At 41.3% G+C, this 23,727-nt stretch overlaps 1 long non-coding RNA gene across 2 annotated transcripts; it reads left to right on the top strand.

Annotated features, from left to right (window-relative positions):
- Window positions 1-7,178: 7,178 nt before the first annotated feature.
- Window positions 7,179-23,395, top strand: LOC138643564 (uncharacterized). 2 transcript variants are annotated; one of them, XR_011314186.1, is made up of 3 exons: window positions 7,179-7,372; window positions 7,450-7,580; window positions 22,398-23,395. It is a non-coding gene; the product is annotated as an uncharacterized lncRNA (long non-coding RNA). The 2 variants fall into 2 exon arrangements; XR_011314185.1 differs by having other exon boundaries at window positions 7,185-7,372; window positions 7,450-7,576.
- The last annotated feature ends 332 nt before the right edge of the window (window positions 23,396-23,727 follow it).

Below are 23,727 nucleotides of genomic sequence, written 5' to 3'. Positions count from 1 at the left end.
TAGGGTTAGGGTTTCGGTATGTGCACACGTATTCTGGTCCTCTGCGGATTTTTCCGCTGCGGATTTGATAAATCCGCAGTGCTAAACCGCTGCGGATTTATGGCGGATTTACCGCGGTTTTTCTGCGCATTTCACTGCGGTTTTACAACTGCGATTTTCTATTTGAGCAGTTGTAAAACCGCTGCGGAATCCGCACAAAGAAGTGACATGCTGCGGAATGTAAACCGCTGCGTTTTCGTGCAGTTTTTCCGCAGCATGGGCACAGCGATTTTTGTTTCCCGTAGGTTTACATTGAACTGTAAACTCATGGGAAACTGCTGCGGATCCGCAGCGTTTTCCGCAGCGTGTGCACATACCTTTAGAATTAGGCTATGTGCACACGGTGCGGATTTGGCTGCGGATTCGCAGCAGTGTTCCATCAGGTTTACAGTACCATGTAAACATATGGAAACCAAATCCGCTGTGCCCATGGTGCAGAAAATACCACGCGGAAACGCTGCGTTGTATTTTCCGCAGCATGTCAATTCTTTGTGCGGATTCCGCAGCGTTTTACACCTGTTCCTCAATAGGAATCCGCAGGTGAAATCCGCACAAAAAACACTGGAAATCCGCGGAAAATCCGCAGGTAAAACGCAGTGCCTTTTACCCGCGGATTTTTCAAAAATGGTGCGAAAATATCTCACACGAATCCGCAACGTGGGCACATAGCCTTAGGGTTAGGGTTGGAATTAGGGTTGTGGTTATGGTTAGGGGTGTGTTGGGGTTAGGGTTGTGGTTAGGGGTGTGTTGCGGTTAGGGTTGTGTTTAGGGTTATGGCTACAGTTGGGATTAGGGTTAGGGGTGTGTTGGGGTTAGTGTTGGAGGTAGAATTGAGGGGTTACCACTGTTTAGGCACATCAGGGGTCTCCAAACGCAACATGGCGCCACCATTGATTCCAGCCAATCTCGTATTCAAAAAGTCAAATGGTGCTCCCTCACTTCCGAGCCCTGACGTGTGCCCAAACAGTGGTTTACCCCCACATATGGGGTACCAGCATACTCAGGACAAACTGCGCAACAATTACTGGGGTCCAATTTCTCCTGTTACCCTTGTGAATCAAAAAAAATGCTTGCTAAAACATAATTTTTGAGGAAAGAAAAATGATTTTTTATTTTCACGGCTCTGCGTTGTAAACGTCTGTGAAGCACTTGGGGGTTCAAAGTGCTCACCACATATCTAGATAAGTTCCTTGGGGGGTCTAATTTCTAAAATGGGGTCACTTGTGGGGGTTTCTACTGTTTAGGCACACCAGGGGCTCTGCAAACGCAACGTGACACCCGCAGACCATTCCATCAAAGTCTGCATTTCAAAAGTCACTACTTCCCTTCTGAGCCCCGACGTGTGCCCAAACAGTGGTTTACCCCCACTCATGGGGTATCAGCGTACTCAGGAGAAACTGGACAACAACTTTTGGGGTCCAATTTCTCCTGTAACCCTTGGGAAAATAAAAAATTCTGGGCTAAATAATTATTTTTGAGGAAAGAAAACGTATTTATTATTTTCACGGCTCTGCATTATAAACTTCTATGAAGCACTTGGGGGTTCAAAGTGCTCACCACACATCTAGATAAGTTCCTTTCGGGGTCTAGTTTCCAAAATGGGGTCACTTGTGGGGGGTTTCTACTGTTTAGGCACATCAGGGGCTCTGCAAACGCAACGTGACGCCCGCAGAGCATTCCATCAAAGTCTGCATTTCAAAACGTCACTACTTCAATTCCAAGCCCCGGCATGTGCCCAAACAGTAGTTTACCCCCACATATGGGGTATCACCATACTCAGAAGAAACTGGACAACAAATATTGGGGTCAAATTTCTCCTGTTACCCTTGGGAAAATTAAAAAATTCTGGGCTAAATAATTATTTTTGAGGAAAGAAAACGTATTTATTATTTTCACGGCTCTGCATTATAAACTTCTATGAAGCACTTGGGGGTTCAAAGTGCTCACCACACATCTAGATAAGTTCCTTTGGGGGTCTAGTTTCCAAAATGGGGTCACTTGTGGGGGGTTTCTACTGTTAAGCCACATCAGGGGCTCTGCAAACGCAACGTGACGCCCACAGAGCATTCCATCAAAGTCTGCATTTCAAAACGTTACTACTTCACTTCCGAGCCCCGGCATGTGCCCAAACAGTGATTTACCCCCACATATGGGGTATCAGCGTACTCAGGAGAAACTGGACAACAACTTTTGGGGTCAAATTTCTCCTGTTACCCTTGGGAAAATAAAAAATTGCAGGCTAAAAGATCATTTTTGAGAAAATAATTTTTTTTTTTTCATGGCTCTGCGTTATAAACTTCTGTGAAGCACTTGGGGGTTCAAAGTCCTCACCACACATCTAGATTAGTTCCTTTGGGGGTCTAGTTTCCAAAATGGTGTCATTTCTGGGGGATCTCCAATGTTTAGGCACACAGGGGCTCTCCAAACGTGACATGGTGTCCGCTAATGATTGGAGCTAATTTTCCATTTAAAAAGCCAAATGGCGTGCCATCCCTTCCGAGCCCTGCCGTGCGCCCAAACAGTGGTTTACCCCCACATATTGGGTATCTGCGTACTCAGGACAAACAGGACAACAATATTTGGGGTCCAATGTCTCCTATTATCCTTGGCAAAATAGGAAATTCCAGGCTAAAAAATCATTTTTGAGGAAAGAAAAATTATTTTTTATTTTCATGGCTCTGCGTTATAAACTTCTGTGAAGCACCTGGGGGTTTAACCCTGCTGTTCTGTTGGTCAAAAATGACCGACTTTGAACTTCAATATTCTTTAAAATATTCAAGATGCGGCTCTGAAACCCGTGGCCGACCGACCCATCCTCATTTAAGTCAATCAACCACAAGTTTCAGAACCGCATCTTGAACACCCCAAAAAATACCAAAGTTCAAAATAGGTCTCCCCAGACCGAACAGAACAGCAGGGTTAAAGTGCTCAATATGCATCTAGATAAGTTCCTTGGGGGGTCTAGTTTCCAAAATGGGGTCACTTGTGGGGGAGCTCCAATGTTTAGGCACACAGGGGCTCTCCAAACGCGACATGGTGTCCGCTAACAATTGGAGCTAATTTTCCATTCAAAAAGTCAAATGGCGCGCCTTCCCTTCCGAGCCCTGCCGAGTGCCCAAACAGTGGTTTACCCCCACATATGAGGTATCGACGTACTCGGGAGAAATTGCCCAACAAATTTTATGATCCATTTTACCCTACTGCCCATGTGAAAATGAAAAAATTGAGGCGAAAAGAATTTTTTTGTGAAAAAAAAGTACTTTTTCATTTTTACAGATCAATTTGTGAAGCACCTGAGGGTTTAAAGTGCTCACTAGGCATCTAAATAAGTTCCTTGGGGGGTCTAGTTTCCAAAATGGGGTCACTTGTGGGGGAGCGCCAATGTTTAGGCACACAGGAGCTCTCCAAACGCGACATGGTGTCCGCTAACGATGGAAATAATTTTTCATTCAAAAAGTCAAATGGCGCTCCTTCCCTTCCGAGCCTTACCATGTGCCCAAACAGTGGTTTACCCCCACATGTGAGGTATTGGTGTACTCAGGAGAAATTGCCCAACACATTTTAGGATCCATTTTATCCTGTTGCCCATGTGAAAATGAAAAAATTGAGGCTAAAAGAATTTTTTTGTGAAAAAAAAGTACTTTTTCATTTTTACGGATTAATTTGTGAAGCACCTGGGGGTTCAAAGTGCTCACTATGCATCTAGATAAGTTCCTTGGGGCGTCTAGTTTCCAAAATGGGGTCACTTGTGGGGGAGCTCCAATTTTTAGGCACACGGGGGCTCTCCAAACGTGACATGGTGTCCGCTAAAGAGTGGAGCCAATTTTTGATTCAAAAAGTCAAATGGCGCTCCTTCCCTTCCAAGCCCTGCCGTGCGCCCAAACAGTGGTTTACCCCCACATATGAGGTATCAGCGTACTCAGGACAAATTGGACAACAACTTTCGTGGTTCAGTTTCTCCTTTTACCATTGGGAAAATAAAAAAATTGTTGCTAAAAGATAATTTTTGTGACTAAAAAGTTAAATGTTCATTTTTTCCTTCCATGTTGCTTCTGCTGCTGTGAAGCACCTGAAGGGTTAATAAACTTCTTGAATGTGGTTTTGAGTACCTTGAGGGGTGCAGTTTTTAGAATGGTGTCACTTTTGGGTATTTTCAGCCATATAGACCCCTCAAACTGACTTCAAATGTGAGGTGGTCCCTAAAAAAAATGGTTTTGTAAATTTCGTTGTAAAAATGACAAATCGCTGGTCAAATTTTGACCCTTATAACTTCCTAACAAAAAAAAATTTTGTTTCCAAAATTGTGCTGATGTAAAGTAAACATGTGGGAAATGTTATTTATTAACTATTTTGTGTCACATATCTCTCTGGTTTAACAGAATAAAAATTCAAAATGTGAAAATTGCGAAATTTTCAAAATTTTCGCCAAATTTCCGTTTTTTATCACAAATAAACGCAGAATTTATTGACCTAAATTTACCACTAACATGAAGCCCAATATGTCATGAAAAAACAATCTCAGAACCGCTAGGATCCGTTGAAGCGTTCCTGAGTTATTACCTCATAAAGGGACACTGGTCAGAATTGCAAAAAACGGCAAGGTCTTTAAGGTCAAAATAGGCTGGGTCATGAAGGGGTTAACCCACTGTTGGATGTCTGCTTCTGTAATGGTGACTGGTTCTTGCTCTAGGTGGTTGCTGTGTTTCATTCTGAGATCTTGCCACATTGCACTGGTTTTGTGTGTTTTTTCCTTCTCCCATATGTTCCACCAGCATTGCTCAGACTCTGCTATTGGAGGAGTTACTGCCTTTTTGCTGTTACTCTGTAGTTGAGAATACACCTTGGATGGTTCTTTGGAGAACAGGGCATTTATCTTCTTGGCCTCAGCTTCTCTAGTGTATCTCCCTAGTCTTGCAGCAAGTGCTGTGACCCTTTGTTTATCAGTCTCTAGGGCTTCAATTAAGGTCAGGCATTCCTTTGTACTTGTCCAGCTTGGACTTATAATTGATCTTTACACCCTTCTGTATTTCTGTTAGCTGGTTGACTTCCCTTCGTGTCACCTTGATTTTTGTCTCCATTCTTCTTATATATAAACATATATGTAGTATCTACTATATAATTGTCTAAGGGTCACTTCTGTCTTTCTGTCTGTCTGTCACGGATATTCATTGGTCGCGGCCTCTGTCTGTCATGGAAATCCAAGTCACTACGTGCTCTGTGTTATATACTACGTAGCTGTGCAATATACTACGTGGCTCTGTTATATACTACGTGGCTGTGCAATATACTACGTAGCTATGCAATATACTACGTGCCTCTACAATATACTATGTGGCTACGTTATATACTACGTGGCTCTGCTATATACTACGTCGCTGACCAATATACTACATAGCTGGGCAATACACTACGTAGCTGTTCAATACAATACGTGACTGTATTATATACTACGTGGCTGTGCAATATACTATGTGGCTCTACAATATACTACGTGGCTATGTTATATACTACGTGGCTATGTTATATGCTACGTAGCTGACCAATATACTACATACCTGTGCAATACACTACGTGGCTATGTTATATGCTACGTAGCTGTGTTATCTACTACATAGCTCTGCTATATACTACGTACGCTGTGTTACATACTACGTAGCTCTGTTATATACTACGTAGCTATGTTATATACTATGTCGGTTGTGTTATATACTACATCACTGAGCAATATAGTACGTAGCCTGTGCTATATACTACCTACATATAGAAGAGGATGCCGCTTGTCATGAGAGCAGAGGAAGGTAAGAAAAATCGCCGTAAAATATGATGGAGCCATATAAGCAAAGCATATTAAATAAATATTTTTTAATTCTTTTTTTTATGTTTGTTGGAGAACAGCCGCTGAAGATGGACATTATTACTGGAAGGGGCCTAGGATGGAAGACATTGTGCCAGGATAGGTGACATTATACCAGGAAAGGGAGACATTATGCCAGGAAGGGACCCTAGATGGAGGACATTATACCAGGATGTGGGAGATTATTACTGGAAGGGCTCATTATGGTGAACATTATTATTAGAAGAAGCCCAGGGTAAGTGACATTAATACTGGCAGTGGAAAATGATGAGGGACATTATACCAGGAATAGCCCCAGGATGGAAGACATTATTATTTATTTATTTTACTCACTTATACAGTGCCATTAATTGCACAGTACTTTACAGACATTATTGGCCCTGTCCTCATTGGGGCACACAATCTAAATTCCCTATCAATATGCCTTATACAAAGTGGCCCAGGATGGAGGACATTATTTCAAGAAGGGACCAGGATTGAGGACATTATTGCAGAATGTGGCACATCATTATATGGAAGGGGGGGTGACAAAGTATGTCTTCCCTGGATCTGGAACACTATGAGGACCCATATATCTGATGAACATGCAGGTTGGGGCCCATGTCCAAACTTTGTACCGGAGCCCATCGGACACTATTTACGCCACTGCTAAGAACACATAGGCCTATACATCAGAAGACTTGGTTTGATGTGAATTGAGCATTTTCGTTTCTTGCCTTGTGTAACATCGTATCTCCACGGAGACCGAGCTCAATTGTTTGATCATCAAGAACATTTTTAATGGAATTCTGATAAAAATATAAAGCAGCTGCATAGAACAACTAAAACTAAACTACAAGGTAATTGGTGGCTTAGTCTGTGGTATTCTGTACGAATCCTGGTAAACACGATGACTGTTTTCATGACCGTGTGTTTGGAAAGCAATATGCGCTACATTTGTAACAAAATTGAAAAGGAATTGAATTTAGCAGTATATGCCCATTACGATGCGCCTTCTCTGAATATATGGGGGGAGACGCAACAGCGTGTAACAATTCATTTCAATACAATTTAAATATTTATGCAGATGCAAAGCAGGAAATTGAATGCTGAATTTGCACTAAATGGTTATGATAATCACAGGCATTATATCTCAATCTGCGAGCCGCACAGGGCTACGGAAGTGCTATTTAATGCCTTACATTTTCCTTTTTAAACACATTGGATGTCGCGTGTGTATCACTGTAATTCTTGCACTATTAACCTTTCTTATTCTTCCGATTCAAGGCGGGAAAGAATCCTGCCAATGTTGCCGCGCCCAGGATTATATTAGAGGTCTCTGCTGAGAATGTCTGCGAAGAGAATGTTATCTTCCTTCTAGGTGTGACATTATCTGATCTAGATGGTTGATATACTGTCATTTTCGGTGACAACATAATAGAAATATAAATATACCTATTAGATTTCTCCAATGAATGGCAACCAATAAACTTCACTATGGTAAGTCCTTGATTTATACTATAAATATACTTTTATTTCTTTTGTTTAATACATGTTTTTACGTATTTACTTTCCAGCATGAGGCCGGAGACACTGTGTGGATGACTTAGGACACGATATGAAGCAGAGAAGGAGGATGGCAATCACAAGAAGAGAGGAGGCACCGAACCAAGACCAGAGACGGCCATCGGACCAGACCGCACTGTAAGTGAGTATAATAAAAGGTATTATGCAAATTGCCTCTTCTGAGAAAAAGAGGACTTAAACTCTATAGCGCCACCTGTTGGAAGTAGCGATCCTACAAGTCACAATCAACCCTTTAAACGAGTCGTGCAATATGACTTAGGATAAAAGCCAAATCAGTATCTCAATTCGCAGACACGGTGTTTCGGGATGTTGGCCCTCATCAGCGCGAAGCATGAGAACTAATTTGGCTAAGTGAGAGGCTCTGGACTGGGGTCTAAGGGGTAACGTTTCTTCTTATGGAGAGTGACATACCATCTCTGGCTTGTCAAGATAAGGAGGCTTATTCGCCGTGCAATGCTCCTCTGGGAAATATAATATGCAAATTGCCTCTTCTGAGAAAAAGAGGACTTAAACTCTATAGCGCCACCTGTAGCGATCCTACAAGTCACATTGCACGGCGAATAAGCCTCCTTACCTTGACAAGCCAGCTGGTATGTCACTCTCCATAAGGATAAGTAAATAAAGCAGCACACTGCAGCGCTAGAACATGCAAACTTGAAATACGAAATTTGAACTGCATTACTGCACTAGAAATATGAAAAATGAGAGCGTTTAGCGCATAAAAATGGCCAATTTTATGTGTACGTGGTAGCCTCTTTACGGCATCTCTCTTATACCAGGTCCTACACTTGCCTTACCTCGCTGAGAATAAACGTCTCCATCTGAATGGGTACATGTGAAACCTCTTCCTAGACTAAAATTCTCTCTCTCTGTGGAGGGGTATTGGACCTGCTGTAATTAAAACACCTGTGGCTAGGAGGTGGAGTGCTCGATCAGAAGGCTAAAGAATACATTTCAAAAACCTGACCGGCACATCCAAACATAGACTAAGTGTGAACAGGTGCTGAACCTAGAGTCGCCAACTCGTATATAGTTAAGTAAATAAGGCAGCACACTGCAGCGCTAGAACATGCAAACTTGAAATACGAAATTTGAACTGCATTACTGCACTAGAAATATGAAAAATGAGAGCGTTTAGCGCATAAAAATGGCCAATTTTATGTGTACCTGGTAGCCCCTTTACGGCATCTCTCACAGGTGTTTTAATTACAGCAGGTCCAATACCCCTCCACAGAGAGAGAGAATTTTAGTCTAGGAAGAGGTTTCACATGTACCCATTCAGATGGAGACGTTTATTCTCAGCGAGGTAAGGCAAGTGTAGGACCTGGTATAAGAGAGATGCCGTAAAGGGGCTACCAGGTACACATAAAATTGGCCATTTTTATGCGCTAAACGCTCTCATTTTTCATATTTCTAGTGCAGTAATGCAGTTCAAATTTCGTATTTCAAGTTTGCATGTTCTAGCGCTGCAGTGTGCTGCCTTATTTACTTAACTATATACAAGTTGGCGACTCTAGGTTCAGCACCTGTTCACACTTAGTCTATGTTTGGATGTGCCGGTCAGGTTTTTGAATTGTATTCTTTAGCCTTCTGATCGAGCACTCTGCCTCCTAGCCACAGGTGTTTTAATTACAGCAGGTCCAATACCCCTCCACAGAGAGAGAGAATTTTAGTCTAGGAAGAGGTTTCACATGTACCCATTCAGATGGAGACGTTTATTATCATCGAGGTAAGGCAAGTGTAGGACCTGGTATAAGAGAGATGCCGTAAAGGGGCTACCAGGTACACATAAAATTGGCCATTTTTATGCGCTAAACGCTCTCATTTTTCATATTTCTAGTGCAGTAATGCAGTTCAAATTTCATATTTCAAGTTTGCATGTTCTAGCGCTGCAGTGTGCTGCCTTATTTACTTAACTATATACAAGTTGGCAACTCTAGGTTCAGCACCTGTTCACACTTAGTCTATGTTTGGATGTGCCGGTCAGGTTTTTGAAATGTATTCTTTAGCCTTCTGATCGAGCACTCCGCCTCCTAGCCACAGGTGTTTTAATTACAGCAGGTCCAATATCCCTCCACAGAGAGAGAGAATTTTAGTCTAGGAAGAGGTTTCACATGTACCCATTCAGATGGAGACGTTTATTCTCAGCGAGGTAAGGCAAGTGTAGGACCTGGTATAAGAGAGATGCCATAAAGGGGCTGCCAGGTACACATAAAATTGGCCATTTTAATGTGCTAAACGCTCTCATTTTTCATATTTCTAGTGCAGTAATGCAGTTCAAATTTCGTATTTCAAGTTTGCATGTTCTAGCGCTGAAGTGTGCTGCCTTATTTACTTAACTATATACGAGTTGGCGACTCTAGGTTCAGCACCTGTTCACACTTAGTCTATGTTTGGATGTGCCGGTCAGGTTTTTGAAATGTATTCTTTAGCCTTCTGATCGAGCACTCCGCCTCCTAGCCACAGGTGTTTTAATTACAGCAGGTCCAATACCCCTCCACAGAGAGAGAGAATTTTAGTCTAGGAAGAGGTTTCACATGTACCCATTCAGATGGAGACGTTTATTCTCAGCGAGGTAAGGCAAGTGTAGGACCTGGTATAAGAGAGATGCCGTAAAGGGGGTACCAGGTACACATGAAATTGGCCATTTTAATGCGCTAAACGCTCTCATTTTTCATATTTCTAGTGCAGTAATGCAGTTCAAATTTCGAATTTCAAGTTTGCATGTTCTAACGCTGCAGTGTGCTGCCTTATTTACTTAACTATATACGAGTTGGCGACTCTAGGTTCAGCACCTGTTCACACTCAGTATATGTTTGGATGTGCCGGTCAGGTTTTTGAAATGTATTCTTTAGCCTTCTGATCGAGCACTCCGCCTCCTAGCCACAGGTGTTTTAATTACAGCAGGTCCAATACCCCTCCACAGAGAGAGAGAATTTTAGTCTAGGAAGAGGTTTCACATGTACCCATTCAGATGGAGACGTTTATTCTCAGCGAGGTAAGGCAAGTGTAGGACCTGGTATAAGAGAGATGCCGTAAAGGGGCTACCAGGTACACATAAAATTGGCCATTTTTATGCGCTAAACGCTCTCATTTTTCATATTTCTAGTGCAGTAATGCAGTTCAAATTTCGTATTTCAAGTTTGCATGTTCTAGCGCTGCAGTGTGCTGCCTTATTTACTTAACTATATACGAGTTGGCGACTCTAGGTTCAGCACCTGTTCACACTTAGTCTATGTTTGCATGTGCCGGTCAGGTTTTTGAAATGTATTCTTTAGCCTTCTGATCGAGCACTCCGCCTCCTAGCCACAGGTGTTTTAATTACAGCAGGTCCAATACCCCTCCACAGAGAGAGAGAATTTTAGTCTAGGAAGAGGTTTCACATGTACCCATTCAGATGGAGACGTTTATTCTCAGCGAGGTAAGGCAAGTGTAGGACCTGGTATAAGAGAGATGCCGTAAAGGGGCTACCAGGTACACATAAAATTGGCCATTTTTATGCGCTAAACGCTCTCATTTTTCATATTTCTAGTGCAGTAATGCAGTTCAAATTTCGTATTTCAAGTTTGCATGTTCTAGTGCTGCAGTGTGCTGCCTTATTTACTTAACTATATACGAGTTGGCGACTCTAGGTTCAGCACCTGTTCACACAGTCTATGTTTGGATGTGCCGGTCAGGTTTTTGAAATGTATTCTTTAGCCTTCTGATCGAGCACTCCGCCTCCTAGCCACAGGTGTTTTAATTACAGCAGGTCCAATACCCCTCCACAGAGAGAGAGAATTTTAGTCTAGGAAGAGGTTTCACATGTACCCATTCAGATGGAGACGTTTATTCTCAGCGAGGTAAGGCAAGTGTAGGACCTGGTATAAGAGAGATGCCGTAAAGGGGCTACCAGGTACACATAAAATTGGCCATTTTTATGCGCTAAACGCTCTCATTTTTCATATTTCTAGTGCAGTAATGCAGTTCAAATTTCGTATTTCAAGTTTGCATGTTCTAGCGCTGCAGTGTGCTGCCTTATTTACTTAACTATATACGAGTTGGCGACTCTAGGTTCAGCACCTGTTCACACTTAGTCTATGTTTGGATGTGCCGGTCAGGTTTTTGAAATGTATTCTTTAGCCTTCTGATCGAGCACTCCGCCTCCTAGCCACAGGTGTTTTAATTACAGCAGGTCCAATACCCCTCCACAGAGAGAGAGAATTTTAGTCTAGGAAGAGGTTTCACATGTACCCATTCAGATGGAGACGTTTATTCTCAGCGAGGTAAGGCAAGTGTAGGACCTGGTATAAGAGAAATGCCGTAAAGGGGCTACCAGGTACACATAAAATTGGCCATTTTTATGCGCTAAACGCTCTCATTTTTCATATTTCTAGTGCAGTAATGCAGTTCAAATTTCGTATTTCAAGTTTGCATGTTCTAGCGCTGCAGTGTGCTACCTTATTTACTTAACTATATACGAGTTGGCGACTCTAGGTTCAGCACCTGTTCACACTTAGTCTATGTTTGGATGTGCCGGTCAGGTTTTTGAAATGTATTCTTTAGCCTTCTGATCGAGCACTCCGCCTCCTAGCCACAGGTGTTTTAATTACAGCAGGTCCAATACCCCTCCACAGAGAGAGAGAATTTTAGTCTAGGAAGAGGTTTCACATGTACCCATTCAGATGGAGACGTTTATTCTCAGCGAGGTAAGGCAAGTGTAGGACCTGGTATAAGAGAGATGCCGTAAAGGGGCTACCAGGTACACATAAAATTGGCCATTTTTATGCGCTAAACGCTCTCATTTTTCATATTTCTAGTGCAGTAATGCAGTTCAAATTTTGAATTTCAAGTTTGCATGTTCTAACGCTGCAGTGTGCTGCCTTATTTACTTAACTATATACGAGTTGGCGACTCTAGGTTCAGCACCTGTTCACACTTAGTCTATGTTTGGATGTGCCGGTCAGGTTTTTGAAATGTATTCTTTAGCCTTCTGATCGAGCACTCCGCCTCCTAGCCACAGGTGTTTTAATTACAGCAGGTCCAATACCCCTCCACAGAGAGAGAGAATTTTAGTCTAGGAAGAGGTTTCACGTGTACCCATTCAGATGGAGACGTTTATTCTCAGCGAGGTAAGGCAAGTGTAGGACCTGGTATAAGAGAGATGCCGTAAAGGGGCTACCACGTACACATAAAATTGGCCATTTTTATGCGCTAAACGCTCTCATTTTTCATATTTCTAGTGCAGTAATGCAGCTCAAAGTTCGTATTTCAAGTTTGCATGTTCTAGCGCTGCAGTGTGCTGCCTTATTTACTTAACTATATACGAGTTGGCGACTCTAGGTTCTGCACCTGTTCACACAGTCTATGTTTGGATGTGCCGGTCAGGTTTTTGAAATGTATTCTTTAGCCTTCTGATCGAGCACTCCGCCTCCTAGCCACAGGTGTTTTAATTACAGCAGGTCCAATACCCCTCCACAGAGAGAGACAATTTTAGTCTAGGAAGAGGTTTCACATGTACCCATTCAGATGGAGACGTTTATTCTCAGCGAGGTAAGGCAAGTGTAGGACCTGGTATAAGAGAGATGCCGTAAAGGGGCTACCAGGTACACATAAAATTGGCCATTTTTATGCGCTAAACGCTCTCATTTTTCATATTTCTAGTGCAGTAATGCAGTTCAAATTTCGTATTTCAAGTTTGCATGTTCTAGCGCTGCAGTGTGCTGCCTTATTTACTTAACTATATACGAGTTGGCGACTCTAGGTTCAGCACCTGTTCACACTTAGTCTATGTTTGGATGTGCCGGTCAGGTTTTTGAAATGTATTCTTTAGCCTTCTGATCGAGCACTCCGCCTCCTAGCCACAGGTGTTTTAATTACAGCAGGTCCAATACCCCTCCACAGAGAGAGAGAATTTTAGTCTAGGAAGAGGTTTCACATGTACCCATTCAGATGGAGACGTTTATTCTCAGCGAGGTAAGGCAAGTGTAGGACCTGGTATAAGAGAGATGCCGTAAAGGGGCTACCAGGTACACATAAAATTGGCCATTTTTATGCGCTAAACGCTCTCATTTTTCATATTTCTAGTGCAGTAATGCAGTTCAAATTTCGTATTTCAAGTTTGCATGTTCTAGCGCTGCAGTGTGCTGCCTTATTTACTTAACTATATACGAGTTGGCGACTCTAGGTTCAGCACCTGTTCACACTTAGTCTATGTTTGGATGTGCCGGTCAGGTTTTTGAAATGTATTCTTTAGCCTTCTGATCGAGCACTCCGCCTCCTAGCCACAGGTGTTTTAATTACAGCAGGTCCAATACCCCTCCACAGAGAGAGAGAATTTTAGTCTAGGAAGAGGTTTCACATGTACCCATTCAGATGGAGATGTTTATTCTCAGCGAGGTAAGGCAAGTGTAGGACCTGGTATAAGAGAGATGCCGTAAAGGGGCTACCAGGTACACATAAAATTGGCCATTTTTATGCGCTAAACGCTCTCATTTTTCATATTTCTAGTGCAGTAATGCAGTTCAAATTTCGTATTTCAAGTTTGCATGTTCTAGCGCTGCAGTGTGCTGCCTTATTTACTTAACTATATATGAGTTGGCGACTCTAGGATCAGCACCTGTTCACACTTAGTCTATGTTTGGATGTGCCAGTCAGGTTTTTGAAATGTATTCTTTAGCCTTCTGATCGAGCACTCCGCCTCCTAGCCACAGGTGTTTTAATTACAGCAGGTCCAATACCCCTCCACAGAGAGAGATAATTTTAGTCTAGGAAGAGGTTTTACATGTACCCATTCAGATGGAGACGTTAATTCTCAGCGAAGTAAGGCAAGTGTAGGACCTGGTATAAGAGAAATGCCGTAAAGGGGCTACCAGGTACACATAAAATTGGCCATTTTTATGCGCTAAACGCTCTCATTTTTCATATTTCTAGTGCAGTAATGCAGTTCAAATTTCGTATTTCAAGTTTGCATGTTCTAGCGCTGCAGTGTGCTGCCTTATTTACTTAACTATATACGAGTTGGCGACTCTAGGTTCTGCACCTGTTCACACTTAGAATATGTTTGGATGTGCCGGTCAGGTTTTTGAAATGTATTCTTTAGCCTTCTGATCGAGCACTCCGCCTCCTAGCCACAGGTGTTTTAATTACAGCAGGTCCAATACCCCTCCACAGAGAGAGAGAATTTTAGTCTAGGAAGAGGTTTCACATGTACCCATTCAGATGGAGACGTTTATTCTCAGCGAGGTAAGGCAAGTGTAGGACCTGGTATAAGAGAGATGCCGTAAAGGGGCTACCAGGTACACATAAAATTGGCCATTTTTATGCGCTAAACGCTCTCATTTTTCATATTTCTAGTGCAGTAATGCAGTTCAAATTTCGTATTTCAAGTTTGCATGTTCTAGCGCTGCAGTGTGCTGCCTTATTTACTTAACTATATACGAGTTGGCGACTCTAGGTTCTGCACCTGTTCACACAGTCTATGTTTGGATGTGCCGGTCAGGTTTTTGAAATGTATTCTTTAGCCTTCTGATCGAGCACTCCGCCTCCTAGCCACAGGTGTTTTAATTACAGCAGGTCCAATACCCCTCCACAGAGAGAGAGAATTTTAGTCTAGGAAGAGGTTTTACATGTACCCATTCAGATGGAGACGTTTATTCTCAGCGAAGTAAGGCAAGTGTAGGACCTGGTATAAGAGAAATGCCGTAAAGGGGCTACCAGGTACACATAAAATTGGCCATTTTTATGCGCTAAACGCTCTCATTTTTCATATTTCTAGTGCAGTAATGCAGTTCAAATTTCGTATTTCAAGTTTGCATGTTCTAGCGCTGCAGTGTGCTACCTTATTTACTTAACTATATACGAGTTGGCGACTCTAGGTTCAGCACCTGTTCACACTTAGTCTATGTTTGGATGTGCCGGTCAGGTTTTTGAAATGTATTCTTTAGCCTTCTGATCGAGCACTCCGCCTCCTAGCCACAGGTGTTTTAATTACAGCAGGTCCAATACCCCTCCACAGAGAGAGAGAATTTTAGTCTAGGAAGAGGTTTCACATGTACCCATTCAGATGGAGACGTTTATTCTCAGCGAGGTAAGGCAAGTGTAGGACCTGGTATAAGAGAGATGCCGTAAAGGGGCTACCAGGTACACATAAAATTGGCCATTTTTATGCGCTAAACGCTCTCATTTTTCATATTTCTAGTGCAGTAATGCAGTTCAAATTTCGTATTTCAAGTTTGCATGTTCTAGCGCTGCAGTGTGCTGCCTTATTTACTTAACTATATACGAGTTGGCGACTCTAGGTTCAGCACCTGTTCACACTTAGTCTATGTTTGGATGTGCCGGTCAGGTTTTTGAAATGTATTCTTTAGCCTTCTGATCGAGCACTCCGCCTCCTAGCCACAGGTGTTTTAATTACAGCAGGTCCAATACCCCTCCACAGAGAGAGAGAATTTTAGTCTAGGAAGAGGTTTCACATGTACCCATTCAGATGGAGACGTTTATTCTCAGCGAGGTAAGGCAAGTGTAGGACCTGGTATAAGAGAGATGCCGTAAAGGGGCTACCAGGTACACAGAAAATTGGCCATTTTTATGCGCTAAACGCTCTCATTTTTCATATTTCTAGTGCAGTAATGCAGTTCAAATTTCGTATTTCAAGTTTGCATGTTCTAGCGCTGCAGTGTGCTGCCTTATTTACTTAACTATATACGAGTTGGCGACTCTAGGATCAGCACCTGTTCACACTTAGTCTATGTTTGGATGTGCCGGTCAGGTTTTTGAAATGTATTCTTTAGCCTTCTGATCGAGCACTCCGCCTCCTAGCCACAGGTGTTTTAATTACAGCAGGTCCAATACCCCTCCACAGAGAGAGAGAATTTTAGTCTAGGAAGAGGTTTCACATGTACCCATTCAGATGGAGACGTTTATTCTCAGCTAGGTAAGGCAAGTGTAGGACCTGGTATAAGAGAGATGCCGTAAAGGGGCTACCAGGTACACATAAAATTGGCCATTTTTATGCGCTAAACGCTCTCATTTTTCATATTTCTAGTGCAGTAATGCAGTTCAAATTTCGTATTTCAAGTTTGCATGTTCTAGCGCTGCAGTGTGCTGCCTTATTTACTTAACTATATACGAGTTGGCGACTCTAGGTTCAGCACCTGTTCACACTTAGTTTCTGTTTGGATGTGCCGGTCAGGTTTTTGAAATGAAACTCTCCATAAGGAGACACGATACCCCTTAGACCCCAGTCCAGAGCCTCTCACCTAGCCAAATCAGTTCTCATACTTCGCACTGACGAGGGCCAACAGCCAAAAACACTGTGTCTGCGAATTGAGATACTGATTTGGCTTTTATCCTAAGTCATATTGCACGACTCGTTTAAAGGGTTGATTGTGACTTGTAGGATCGCTACTTCCAATGGGTGGCGCTATAGACTTTAAGTCCTCTTTTTCTCAGAAGAGGCAATTTGCATATTTCCCAGAGGAGCATTGCATGGCGAATAAGCCTCCTTACCTTGACAAGCCAGAGATGGTATGTCACTCTCCATAAGGAGAAACGATACCCTATAATAAAAGGTGTTTTTCTTGTCTTGCAGGCCGGATAGGGGGCATATATACAACATATTAGAATGCTGTATATTAGGGTGTACAGGTACTGGCCTTACCTCATATGGGACAAACCTGGTCACTGGCTCTCTTTAATCTCAGGCTCCAGAATGTTTAGTCATATATATGATTGTCATACATGACAATAAAATATCAGTACAACTGCTACTATTTTCTTTTACATTTAAGAATATAGACCTTTGATGAAAAAAAATTACAAAATAAAAGAAATGAGCTGGATTATAAGCTGGTATACATGCAAAGTGTAAAAACACATTCACACTGTGCCCATATCACAAACGAAACTCAAGAGAAAAAAAAAGAGCACATACCCTACAGTAAGTAAATAAGTAACTAGTAATAATACATGTAAATAACATACGGTAGTTTGTTAGGCCCCTTTCACACAACATTTTTTTGTCATCAGTCACAATCTGTTGGCTCATTGGATCTACGGATCCATCGCAGATTTTGAAAAATTGATGCAACAGATGCGTTTTTTTGCCGAATCCGACTAGCGGATCTGGCTAGTTGGATCCTAAAAATAATCGGAGCATGCTCAGTTTTAAAAAATAGAATCTGTCGCTGGATTCCGTCATTTGACAGATCTGACGCCCATAGGCTTCCATTCGAGCAAACAACGGACGGTGACTGATCCGTCGCTGTCCAATTTTTCAACGTACACAAAAAACTTTACTTTGTCTGTTGTCTCCGGCCGCCGGACAAACAATTTTCGACGGATCCGGTAAACAATGGATGAAACGTAAGGCCATCCGTTGCAATTCGTCACTAATACAAGTCTATGAGAAAAAAACGGATCCGGCAGCATCAGTCGCAGATCCATTTTTTAAAAAATTCAACGGATTACGACTGATAGCAAAAAACTGATGTGTGGAAGAGGACCTTAATGCTTTTTTGGATCAAAAAAGCATAAAAACCATCCGACCACGACAAAGTGTACCCATTGGAACAGTCCTTAACTGTCTGTAGTATTAAATCCTCTATTTTCATTATTATTATTTTCTTTCACATTTAAGACTATGAACACATTGACATAGAAAAAATGAGGTTTATATGTGTTAGTGGTTACATTTAGCTCATGGAGACTAGGTTTCAGTGTAAAATCTTCATTCCTTCATTCAAAGCAAAATTCTGTATTGTTATTTTTAAGAAGGGGGTGAATGTTTTTTTTGAGAATTGAAGGGTTTATCTTAGAAACAATTTATCACCTACAGTACAGACCAAAAGTTTGGGCACACCTTCTCATTTAAAGATTTTTCTGTATTTTCATGACTATGAAAATTGTACATTCACACCGAAGGCATCAAAACTATGAATTAACACATGTGGAATTATATAATTAACAAAAAAGTGTGAAACAACTGAAAATATGTCTTATATTCTAGGTTCTTCAAAGTAGCCACCTTTTGCTTTGATGACTGCTTTGCACACTCTTGGCATTCTCTTGATGAGCTTCAAGAGGTACTCACTGGGAATGGTTTCAACTTCACAGGTGTGCCCTGTCAGGTTTAATAAGTGGGATTTCTTGCATTATAAATGGGGTTGGGACCATCAGTTGTGTTGTGCAGAAGTCTGGTGGATACACAGCTGATAATCCTACTGAATAGACTGTTAGAATTTGTATTATGGCAAGAAAAAAGCAGCTAAGTAAAGAAAAACGAGTGGCCATCATTACTTTAAGAAATGAAGGCCAGTCAGTCTGAAAAATTGGGAAAACTTTGAAAGTGTCCCCAAGTGCAGTAGCAAAAACCATCAAACGCTACAAAGAAACTGGCTCACATGAGGACCGCCCCAGGAAAGGAAGACCAAGAGTCACCTCTGCTTCTGAGGATAAGTTTATCCGAGTCACCAGCCTCAGAAAGCACAGGTTAACAGCAGCTCAGATAAGAGACCAGGTCAATGCCACACAGAGTTCTAGCAGCAGACACATCTCTACAACTGTTAAGAGGAGACTTTGTGCAGCAGGCCTTCATGGTAAAATAGCTGCTAGGAAACCACTGCTAAGGACAGGCAACAAGCAGAAGAGACTTGTTTGGGCTAAAGAACACAAGGAATGGACATTAGACCAGTGGAAATCTGTGCTTTGGTCTGATGAGTCCAAATTTGAGATCTTTGATTCCAACCACAGTGTCTTTGTGAGACGCAGAAAAAGTGAACGGATGGACTCTACATGCCTGGTTCCCACCGTGAAGCATGGAGGAGGAGATGTGATGGTGTGGGGGTGCTTTTCTGGTGACATTCTAGGGGATTTATTCAAAATTGAAGGCATACTGAACCAGCATGGCTACCACAGCATCTTGCTATTCCATCTGGTTTGCGTTTAGTTGGACAATTATTTATTTTTCAACAGGACAATGACCCCAAACACACTTTCAGGCTATGTAAGGGCTATTTGACCAAGAAGGAGAGTGATGGGGTGCTACGCCATTCCTGAACCCAATCGAAATGGTTTGGGGTGAGCTGGACCGCAGAGTGAAGGCAAAAGGGCCAAAAAGTGCTAAGCATCTCTGGGAACTCCTTCAAGATTGTTGGAAGACCATTTCCGGTGAATACCTCATGAAGCTCATCAAGAGAATGTCAAGAGTGTGCAAAGCAGTCATCAAAGCAAAAGGTGGCTACTTTGAAGAACCTAGAATATAAGACATATTTTCTGTTGTTTCACACTTTTTTGTTAAGTATATAATTCCACATGTGTTAATTCATAGTTTTGATGCCTTCAGTGTGAATGTACAATTTTCATAGTCATGAAAATACAGAAAAATCTTTAAATGAGAAGGTGTGTCCAAACTTTTTGTCTGTACTGTATCCGCAGGAAAGATGATAAGGGTATGATCGCTGGAAGTCCAGTTGATGATATCCCATTTATTCCCAATATGTGAATAAAGCAGTAGTGAGCATGGCACGTGCAACCACCACCCCTACATTGCCGATCAGGCAAAATTTCAATTCACCTCTTCTTGCAGAATTTCCCAGAAAATTCAATAAAAGCCCCCTATTATGGTCCAAAGTCTCTAAAGAGCATAATAAATATAAAATATAAAAATATACTAATACCTCACTGGTCATCTTTAAAACCCTTCCGCTCATTACTGTGACTCTTCCGGTCCTCACCACATCTTCTTATCACCACCGCAAGCACTGAATCCCCTGTACAGAACCATTCAGCCTCTTCAAAGCCAGAGTTCTGACCTAGCTGGAGAAGGTTTCTGGACAGTTCTGTACAAGTGCACTAGGTCATGATCTCATCATTATTATCATCATGTGCCGTGACTTTGAGTACGCATGCGCAGAATTGTCCCAAGCCTCATAAGAGCCAGAAATCCTGATTTAATGTGAGAAGTGCAGGGATTTTAGTGCCAGTGGCGCTGATAATAAAATACAGCGAGAACTGGATGGGTGATGATGAAGAGCAGGGGGCCGAAGTGGTGAGCGGTGCAGTGATTATAGTTTTTCAAATCTAATTTTTAACCCCTTCACCACCTTGGGTTTTCATTTTGGAGTTTTTTGCTCCCCTTTTTTCCCGGAGCCATAACTTTTTTATTATTCCATCAATATGGTCATGTAAAGGCTTTTCCTTTTGCAGGATGAGTTGTACTTTTGAACGTCACAATTGGTTTTACCATATAGTGTTCTGGAAAATGGGAGAAAATTTCAACGTGCGGTGAAATTCCAAAAAAAGTTTAATTCCACAATTGTTATGTTTTTTTTTTTTTTTACCATGTTCACTAAATTCTAAAACTGACCTGCCATAATGATTCTCCAGGTCAGTGCGAATTTGTAGACACCAAACATGTATAGGTTCTTTTTTATTTAAGTGGTGATGAAAAAATCCAAAGTTTGTAAAAAAATGAAAAAGTCACCATTATCCGAGACCTGTAGCGTCTCCATTTTTGTGGGATCTGGGGCTACGTGATGACTTATTTTTTGCGTGCCGAGCTGATGTTGTTATTGATACCATTATAATGTAGATATGATCTTTTGATCACCCTTTATTGCCTTTTATTTCAATGTTACGGCAACCAAAAAAAGTAATTCTGGTGTTTTGATTCTTTTTCTCATTTCACCATTTACCGATCGGATTAATTCTTTTTTTATATTGATAGATTGGGCAATTTTGAACTCGGCAAAACTAAATATGTGTATTTTTCTTTTTTTTTGTTTTATTTTGAATGAGGTGAGTAGGGGGTTATTTCAACTTTTTTATTTTTATTATTTTTTTTTTATATTTTTAAAAACACTTTTTACTTGTTTCAAAGCTGAGATCATTTGATTGCTGGTGCAATACAGAGCAGAGCTTCAGTCCTGTTCTGTGCAGCAGAAATGCTCAGTTCCTGTGAGCACCGTCTGCTGGGTGGCCCTCATAGCTATCGAGTAATGACAACCACAAGGGTCTCCTGCAGATCCTGGGTTGTCATGCCAATTCATCGGCGACCCATGGTCATGTGACATGGGCACCGAAGGTGGGGTTAGTTACGCGATTCCAGTGTGATCATGATAAATGCCGCTGTCAAAGATTGACAGCAGCATTTAACATTCTAACAGCAGCAGATTGATCGCGATTCCACCTGCGGCTGTTAGGGGCACATGTCAGCTGATTTCATCAGCTGATGTGTTCTGAAAAAGTTGCGGGCTCATCGCTGTAGCCTGCAGCGAATAAGGTGAGGCGACCTAGGATGTACCTATACGTCCAAAGTCATAAAGGGTTTAAACCTATGATGGCACTTTACAGCTCTAAAATATGGCAGCCAGCATTTTGGCAGGAATATTTGAGAAGATTTCACTTCTGCATGGTTATATATGCCCACCTTTACTTTTATAGACTGTAAGAGGAGCCATGGTTGCTCATGCTCAGTACAACTCTGTTCACACAGGCAACTCTTGCAATCTATGGATTAGTGATATATGTTATTTGTTGGATAACACCTTAGAGTGAATAGTGATCAAAATTACACTAGTAATGAACACAATGATCAGTCAAGTTACTTTTTCCAGATCTTGTGTTGATAATAATAATAATAATTTGAAATCTATGCATTTGATTGGTTGGCTGAAATGAATTCTCTGTTCTTTCCAACAATAGAGATATCAGTATTTTGTTCTTCTTGGCACCATAACTGAAGCCATGGAGACGGCGAGATGTTGAATTGTTTAGGGAGACCATGAGAGATAGTTTGAGAACTATGAAGCATGACATCATTTTGAAGCTGCAAACAAATACCTTAGATCCAGTACAGAAAAAGATCTACGTGCTTCAAACATGAGGGATGCAGATGGCTTGGGAGGAGACATTGACTTCTTGAATGAACCTTGTTTCTTTTGAACTCTTGCCTTTACAGTTACACAGAATAGCTATTATGAAGTAAAAACGAAAAACAAGACACATCCATGGAGAGAAACCTGTCGGGAAGATTACATAGCGAGTTGCTGGAGTTAGGGCGAAGAAGAGACACAAGTTCTGCCGCAGATGGAAGTTACTCAGTGAAGAGTATGGAACGAATTACTCTGACAAACATCACAGAGAATACAATAACACAATTCCGCAGACTCACCCTGAAACATTGACACCAGCTGCAGTGCCAACCGTAGAGTAGAATGCAACGAGTAAGACGTCAGCTGTGAAAACATGAATGAACACCCAAACCAGGGTGGATCAGTATGATAGATGAATGCTGTGCACGTTTATGTAATTTTGCCAAACATCCCAGTCGAACACAACAACATTTTTAAATCTATCACCATTCAGGACATGGTAAAAATCTATAGTTATTATGGCAGAATCAAGTTAATTGGAGTCCCCTGAGTAAAAAAAAAAGGGGTTTCCCTCCTAAGTATTAGATGTGCTAAACAGAAACATTAGGTGAATGCTGGCAGGTCCGAGGAGTTTAGTGGTAATTTAATCTACAGTACATAGGGGTAGCTCCACTGTAAAGTTTGTTGCTGAGAATAAACCTTTAACTATTTCTTTGATTTTCCACATGTTGTTCTTTCGAATTTCCATTGTTACACTCATGTATAGAATTTTGCAGTCCCCGTTGACACCATAAAACAAATGCCAGTGACGTCATCCACCAGAGTTTGCTTTTTGAACATACAGTTTAAGAGATGTACACTGAATTTTGCATATACATGCTTAGCAAATATACGTACTGTATAATATATGTAAATTAGTAAAATAAAAAGTAAAATAAAAAATAAAAGAAAATATAATAAACATTTGTGAAATATTTTAAATGCAAAAACAATGAAAAAGTTTATGAAAAAAATGTTTATTTGACATTTATTTCTATGATCATATAGTTTATTTTTGCCTTAAATAACCTATATGTTAAAATTAACCAATACTTTATCGTCTTCATTGAGCATGGTAAATGCTTTTATAATAAATACAGGGACAATAAACATTTTTGGAGAATAATATTTGTGTTCATCAATGATAGAGCTTAAGTTCTCTGATCATATGATATTGATTACCTATACTTAGCAGAGATAAGAGAATTAGGCAGTTTTTTCAAACCCCAGTGCATAGTAAATACAACATGTAAAAAATAAATACTACTCTCACTTTACTGCTCCCCTCTCATTCTTCAGCTCCTCACTGTCTCCTGTCCATCCTCATTGCATCTTCTCGTCACTGCTATGGGCTCTGACCTTGTGCACCCGCACTGT

This window comes from Ranitomeya imitator, chromosome 6 (genome assembly GCF_032444005.1).
Source record: "Ranitomeya imitator isolate aRanImi1 chromosome 6, aRanImi1.pri, whole genome shotgun sequence".
In the NCBI taxonomy this organism is placed as follows: domain Eukaryota; kingdom Metazoa; phylum Chordata; class Amphibia; order Anura; family Dendrobatidae; genus Ranitomeya; species Ranitomeya imitator.
This window is presented reverse-complemented; position numbering and strand designations above follow the sequence as displayed.